The sequence below is a fragment of the Triticum dicoccoides genome, chromosome 4A (genome assembly GCF_002162155.2).
Source record: "Triticum dicoccoides isolate Atlit2015 ecotype Zavitan chromosome 4A, WEW_v2.0, whole genome shotgun sequence".
In the NCBI taxonomy this organism is placed as follows: Eukaryota; Viridiplantae; Streptophyta; class Magnoliopsida; order Poales; family Poaceae; genus Triticum; species Triticum dicoccoides.
In genome coordinates, this window is record NC_041386.1 from 676795393 (window position 1) to 676802805 (window position 7413).

General features: G+C 50.7%; 1 pseudogene; it reads right to left on the bottom strand.

Annotated features, from left to right (window-relative positions):
• The window catches only part of LOC119284057, a 10676-nt pseudogene extending 5735 nt beyond the window's left edge, over positions 1 to 4941 (bottom strand).
• Positions 4942 to 7413: the final 2472 nt, after the last annotated feature.

Here is a 7413-nt window from a genome sequence, read left to right on the forward strand (position 1 = left end):
CACCCCCCGCCCTGCACATGGGCCATCCCGACCCCACATATATTCGTCTCCATCCGCATCCCTGGCCAAACCCTAGCCACTCTACTCCAAGCTCTGTTCGGACAATTTGTTTATACGGAGAGGGGCGGCGAGGGGGGCGGCGATGCGCGCGGTGTTTTTTTAGGGATCGAGAGGGGACGGCGAGGGTTATAAATGTGTTGTCCTCGCCTCCCCTCTCCGTGACGCCGTCGTCTGCCGCCCCGTCTCGCGCTCTACCGCGACACCCTCTCCCACCCCTTCCTCGCCCCCTCCTTTTGCCACCGCCCTTTCGCCACCGCCACCGCCACCGCCCCCCTTCTTCACTTAATTAATTTGTTTTTACTACATGTTTTCAGGACTGATATAATGGCGGACGATAGAGCTGACCCGATTATGGACAACTATGATCCGGACGGTGAAGCACATATGTTCGGCATCATAAACAGCGATATTCTATATGTGCCGACCAAGAAGATGACGGACGAAGAAGAAGATGATATCTCTTCTTATCTGAACCTTGACGGTGAAGATGAAGGGCGCCGTCAGCAAGATGATGCCGAACAAACATCGATAAACGACGATCTTCAAATGGAAGTAGCAACCACCTCCGGCGCCGAGGTATATATATACATTGAGCCTCTGGTGATACAAACTAACTGATTTGAATAAATATGTGTGTACTAACGCGCGCGACTCTTTCTTATTTTAGCCCTCGGCCGGATCGTCGAAACAATCGAGTACGTCGTCAAAGCGTGGCGCAACCAAGACGATGAAACAAGGAGAAACATGCACCATCGAGGTTGTCGACAGTGCAACCGGCAGGCCGCTGGAGCCCCGCAAGAACGCCACCAAGTTTGTCAGCCAATGCGGAGCCATTGTTAGAGACAACGTCTCGATCACCGTCCAGGAGTGGAATGAGCCAAAGAAGGCACGAATTGATGGTTTCACTTTTGTCGATAAGAGAACAAAAAAGATTGCTTCAAGAAGCTTATGGAACATTTCGTTCTACCTCCGGAATACAACAAATTCGATGAGGAGGGTAACAAGATTGAGGAAAACAAGGAGAGGAGGAGGCTAGTCAAACAGTTCGCTCTTCATAAGATGGCCGACGCATTCCGGAAATTCAAGCAAAATCTAGTCCATGACTTTGTCAAGCAGAACAAGACTCTGGATTTCAAAGGACAATATGAGAAACTGAAACATGATTGGCCAGAATTTGTGAAGCAAAAGAAATCGGAGCAGTTCATTCAAATATCGAAAAAAAATAAGGAAAATGCGGCTAAGAAGGAGTACAATCATGTTATGGGGCCAGGAGGGTATCGCATTTGGGTGCCTAGGTTGGAGAAGATGGAGAACGAGCTGACGGCGCGAGGAATCCGTCCAGGTACGGAGGGATGGGACCCAAGGGCCAAAAGCTGGTGGTACGGGCATGGGGGAACGCTGAACCCGGAGACAGGGGAGTGTGTTTACCGGGACAAATTAATTAAACCCACCCAAGCCCTTATTAACGCAATGAGGGATGCTCAACAGGGGAAGATCAAGTTCAACAGAGAGAACGACGCACTGACAAAAGCCCTCGGGAATCCTGAACACGGAGGACGTGTACGAGGCATGGGGCACATTCCGTGGAAAATAGGGTTCCCCCAGAACGATGACCCGTACGGTTACAGAAGCCGTAAGAGAAAGATGGATCGGGAAGCAGATGTTGTGGCGCGGTTGGCATCGGAAATGGATGTGATGAAGAAAACCATGAGTGTACTAGTAGCCGAAAGAGATGCAGCTCGGGTGCAGCATGAAGATCATCCAGCGGATCTCGGAAGCCAGCAGCGGAGAAGCAGCGTGGCTTCCACGGAGGCCCCACCGGCTGGTGCAGATGCACCGACGATCGAAATTACTGCACCGGAGCCTCTGGTGGTCGAAATTACTGCACCGGAGCCTCTGGTGGTCGAAATTACTGCACCGGAGCCTCTGGTGGTCGAAATTACTTCACCGGAGCCTCCTCGCTACCCCGTGGACGATATAAAGGAGATGAAAGAATGTCATCTGTATTATCCTATCGGGAACATGTCCATGAAGGTAGCCATCGGCAGTGCTTTACCATGTTTACCTGGAGCACTCCACCACAACAACCCCATTCAAGATGGCTATGCTCGTGTCACGGTGGAGGACATAGTCCAAGGGTTTGAGGACCTGGAGATTGACATTGCTACACCTGAAGGGGAGAAAAGACTTGGAGATGTCAAGCGCCATTTCATTCTATGGCAAAAGAAGTTTATCAAGTTTCCAGGCGAGGCGCCAACGACAACAAGTCCACCCCCCTACGGTGGTGGTGGTGGCGGTGGCGGTGGTGGTGGTGGTGGTGGTGGTGGCGGTTCACCTACACCTCCGTCACGTCAGCCGACGCCGCCCCCCAGTCCACAACGTCCGGCGGGTGATCAGCCGCCGCCCCCCAGTCCTCGTCCGGCGGGTGATCAGACGCCGCCCCCCAATCCACCTCCGGCAAAGAAGCAGAAGCAGTCCTGGATTATTAACCCGGACCCTTATGTACCTAAGACCACAAAGGTACCGGAGCCATCACTGAAGCCTCTCCCCATAAGGCCTTGGGAACGTAGTGCCGAGGAAGTCGACGCGGCCGCGGCTGCTGATTTGGAGAAATGGAAGGCGGACTGCAAGAAGAAAAGAGAGCCCGAGCCCAAGCCAGTATTTTCTGATGAGCAAAAGAAGTGGGCTAAGTCATTTTTGAGCACACCGTCCCAAGCCGCGAAGAATCTGCCTAACGACTATGCACGTGAACTTCGCAGGCAGGCACTCATGTTCAAGGAGAACAAAGAGCGGGAGAAGGCCGAAAGTAAAAAAAGCGGGAAACAAGTTGCCCAGCTCGGGGAACAAAGTAAAAAATCGATTGCCCCGCTTATAGTGGAAGCCTTCTGCCCGGATGCCCCCGAGATCATACAAGCTGCGGCAGCACAGGGATTGACTGTAACGAGTGCCAGAGAACAAGCGGCCAACTTAGGTATTACTCTTCGTGAACTGTTAGGCCTTGATGAGGCGCCAGTGAAGGAGGTAGTAATTACATATGTCAAGAATGGGCCTCTCGTCGAGCCTGCGCAGGAAAAGGATCTACCTCCACAAATGAAAGGTCTGCTGAAATGGTACAAGGGTTACATAAAAAATAAAAACGCCAAAGAATATATTTATGCGGAAGTTAGACATGAGCATCACTTCAAACATTACTATGTACAAATTGAACTGAGTGAATTGTTCCAGCTTTTCAATCTGCGCGAGCTCGATAAATCTATCATCAGTTGCTACGTTCTGTAAGTGATTTATTAATTTCTACCCCATCTCGTTCATATTGCCTGCACTATATATATGTCCTAACTATATTGTTGTGTCCGCTATTATACATGCAGAATGAAGATTAAGGAATGCAGAGTAAGGAACATCCATGATGTTGGGTTCATTGACCCACACATCGTTAATGGACATGGTTGGAGCGTCACCCCGCCGACGTGGAGGCAGACCTGTGGCACTTCCTTACAAAGCAGGAACTCAAAAGTGATATTCTATTTCCTTACCATTTTGAGTGAGTGTTTCTGTCTTGAGCACATTCTCTTTTGTTTACTCCATGCATGGTATGTGGCCGGCTAATCGATGAGTTATGCATGACGTACTGTGCATGTATCGTGTCCGCAGGTTCCACTGGATTCTGCTAGTAATTAAAGTTAACACCTCAGAATGTCTCGTCCACGACTCTGTGAATATGGATCCAAAGCTTTGGGGCGGCATGAGAAGAATGCTGCAGAAGTAATTATTTTCATTCATTTGCGCTCTATATCGATCGGCCTATTTCGTTCATTTCCTAATATCAAGTAACTAATTAATAACTCTCTTGTTCATTTAATTTTCTTTGCCTCGTAGGGTTTGAAGACGGTTCGTAAATACAAAGGTCGGTGAATTCAAAAAAGAGCTAGAATTCAAAATGTTAAAGGCTAAGAATGCTGGGGATATTCAGCCACCGGAGACCAATCTATGTGGATACTATGTCTGTGAGATGATCCGGAGATACACCTCTGAGCGGGTTCCGAGTGATACCAATGTTCAGAGGAATAACCTCCGGTGGATGCTTAGTCCAGAAGCTCGCTTCCGACCACTTCAAGAGGAACTAGCTGGATGGTTCAGCAGGGAAGTCCTCCATCCTAAAGGAGAACACTATTCCGAGGACGTAGAACTTTATATGCATTAAATCATGTATGGAAACTTGTTCAAAATTGTATATGGTCATCCGATGATATTGAATATATATTGTATATTCCTCTTGAATTCTTTTTGGTTCTAATTTCAAATTTATTTGAAATTGTACATTCATATGCATGTATGTAGTACCGTAGAATATATGAAACTCCTTCAAAATTAAAATAAAGCACAAAAGAAATAAAACAATACAAATTAAACAGAAAACAGGTTTAGGGGGGGGGGGCTAAAACCCTAAACCTGTGGCGGCCTTTAGTCGCGGTTGGCCAGAAGAACCGCGACTAAAGGTCCTCCGCCCCGACGGCCGCCTGGCGCCCACGTGGACGGGCCTTTAGTCGCGGTTCTTAAGGAGCCGCGACTAAAGGTGGGGGGTTTTAGTCGCGCTTATTTGGTCGCGGTTGCGCAACCGCGACTAATGGCAGTTGCGAACCGCGACCAAAGGCCTTTTTTCCACCAGTGCATCTTGTAATCTTGTTGAAACTGTCCCTTCCTGATCACCACATGCTCTAGCTTCAGCTTTCCAAAAGCTCTCTTAATAATCCGTCCCTGCGAGAATGGGGAGATGAGCCCGAATGCCACAAAAATTAGCCAAGCAAGAGTGTGGAGATCAAAATTCGATCTTGCCAACGGATAAACATGAACCAGTTTTGTTTGCCAATGCGGTGGCATCGATCCGTAGCTGTAAATACATCCGAGGATTCTCCGGAACAAATAAAAAGTGGGAACTCCTATGTGGCACCTTAAAAGCATCTCCAATACATCATGTAGATGTAAAAATAACCGAAACATACATCACCAAGGCCTAAAAACGTCCCCCAACAGATAATGTAGATGCAAACTTTATACATCTATTGTAAAATGCATCACCAAGCGATCCTGTCGAGTATATTGGTTATTAGGAAAGATGAGTTAGACTAAGATTTGTTTCTACCTTGTCTTGTACTTCTATATATATGCCCATGAGGCTCAAGCAATACAATCAACGATTTTGTCGGGCCGTAGTGAACGTGACACGTGGTCCACGCCGCTGTCCCGAGACCGTTCCTGCGGTTGCACCGACCCAAGTTTCGCCGCTCCACCGCCCCTTCAGGCCGTAGCCCGCGGTCCCCACTGCCGCCCCGAGGTCTTCCCGCCGTCGCCCCGACCTGCCCGCCGTCATTATGTCGCCCCTTTGGGTCGTAACGTCGCGGCCCGCGGTCCTCCGCCGTCCCAGCGCGTCAACTTCCCATGGCATGTGTTGCGCCGCCTCCTTTGGCGCGGGAACGCCACTGTCCATGCCGATCTTCGTCACGCTGTCAGGATGCTTCGCCCATTTCGAGCACTGCCGCCGTGCTCCTAACCTATCCGCCGCCGCCGTCAGGCCGCTGCCGCCGCTATCCCCGTAGCTGCCGCCGCCGCCCGTCCACCTCCTTCATATTCGTCCAGCACCAGCCCGTCGCCAGCGTCGCCGTCATCTACCCCGACCACTTCGTCTACTCCGACAAAAGCGGGAAACATCGGCCCCGCACTGATTGGCGCCGCAACCGTCGTCGAGTTCTTCTCTGCTAGCCCCTCCGACTTCTTCGACATGGCGTATAGCCCGTGCAGGTCCCTCGTCTACACATGCCCGATGCTAGCAACATCGATGCGTGCCTTCGTCCATGACGTGTCCCCGGGCCTGGCAAGCCTGGTGCGACGCTTCGTCAACTTCGTCTTCGTCCATCTACGCATGCCCGGTGCTGGCAACACCGGTGCGTGCCTTCGTCCACGATGTGTCCCCGGGCTTGGCAAACCCACCGCGACGCGTCGCCAGCAACATCTTTTTCCCGGCGCACCACTACTTCGACACCACTGCGCCCATGCTAACTCGGCGCCCCCTTGCGCCCGCGGCTCCACGGCGACTTCCTCGACACCGGCAACCCCGAATCGACATCGACCACGACATTCTTCGCACGGCTACCTCGACCTCGGCTCCACCCACCCACGCTCTTGGCTACATCGACAACGACACAAAGGGCTATCGCCTTGCTTGAGCAACCTCGTCGGCTTCCACTCCAACCAAGACTCCACGACAGTTCCAACTGTGGGGGGTGTCCGTCGGCTTGCCTTCAGATTCTTCTCCAGTCCCACCGTCTGCGTCACTACGTTGTGACTGCGGGGGATGTTGAGTATATTGGTTATTAGGAAAGATGAGTTAGACTAGGATTTGTTCCTGCCTTGTCTTGTACTCCAAGTAGATCATTGTACTCCTATATATGCCCATCAGGCTCAAGCAATACAATCAACGATTCTACCAAATCTCTCTCTCTCCCTTCTAACACAAATATACATCACTTGGGCGTAGATATACATCACCAAATATAAAACGCAATCGCACCGCCGAAGCCCAACTGCCATCCAGATGGTTGCCGCTGCCCCGCGACTACTCGCACTAGTAGAAAACAGGGCTTTAGTTCAGGCCAAGCCAGCCCATTAGTCCCGGTACAGCCCAGAACCGGGACCCATGGGGTATAGGTCCCGGTTCGTGAGGCCAGGGGGCCGGCCGGGCCATCGTGGGGCATTGGTCCCAGTTCATCTGGCACCTTTGGTCCCGGTTCGAGGCTCGAACCAGGATAAATGTGCCTCGCTCCTGGCCCACCACCATTGGTCCTGGTTGGTGGCTTGAACCGGGACCAAGGGGTGTCCTTTAGTCCCGGTTCCAGCCACGAACTAGGACCAATGATATGCCTATATATACCCCTTGCCCGCGAGCAGAGCAGTGGAGTGCTCTGTTTTTTTGGAAGAGGTGTGTGAGAGATGTGTTGTGTCTCACCTCCTATGCACATGAGGTGTTCGATAAAATGCCCGAGCCACACTTAAGTTTTCTCCTGTCGAAGCTCCTTGTCCAAACTCCATTTTCCTCGAGACTTGTCTAGGTTTGGGTCCGTCCTGTTCCGTCCCCGTCCTCACCGCCGTTGATATATAATGCAGAATCAGAAAGCATGAAAGTGTCAAATTTGGCTGAAGTTTGACTTATGAGCAAGTATTACATGCTTCGATGAATTCAAACCATAAATAAAGAATACCAATGTATTCCTGGTAGCTAAGTTGGTATCTACTGGGAACGACTTTTTTTGAGACTGATGAATTGGGGAGTCAAAGCTAATAACCTAAAAAAAATGT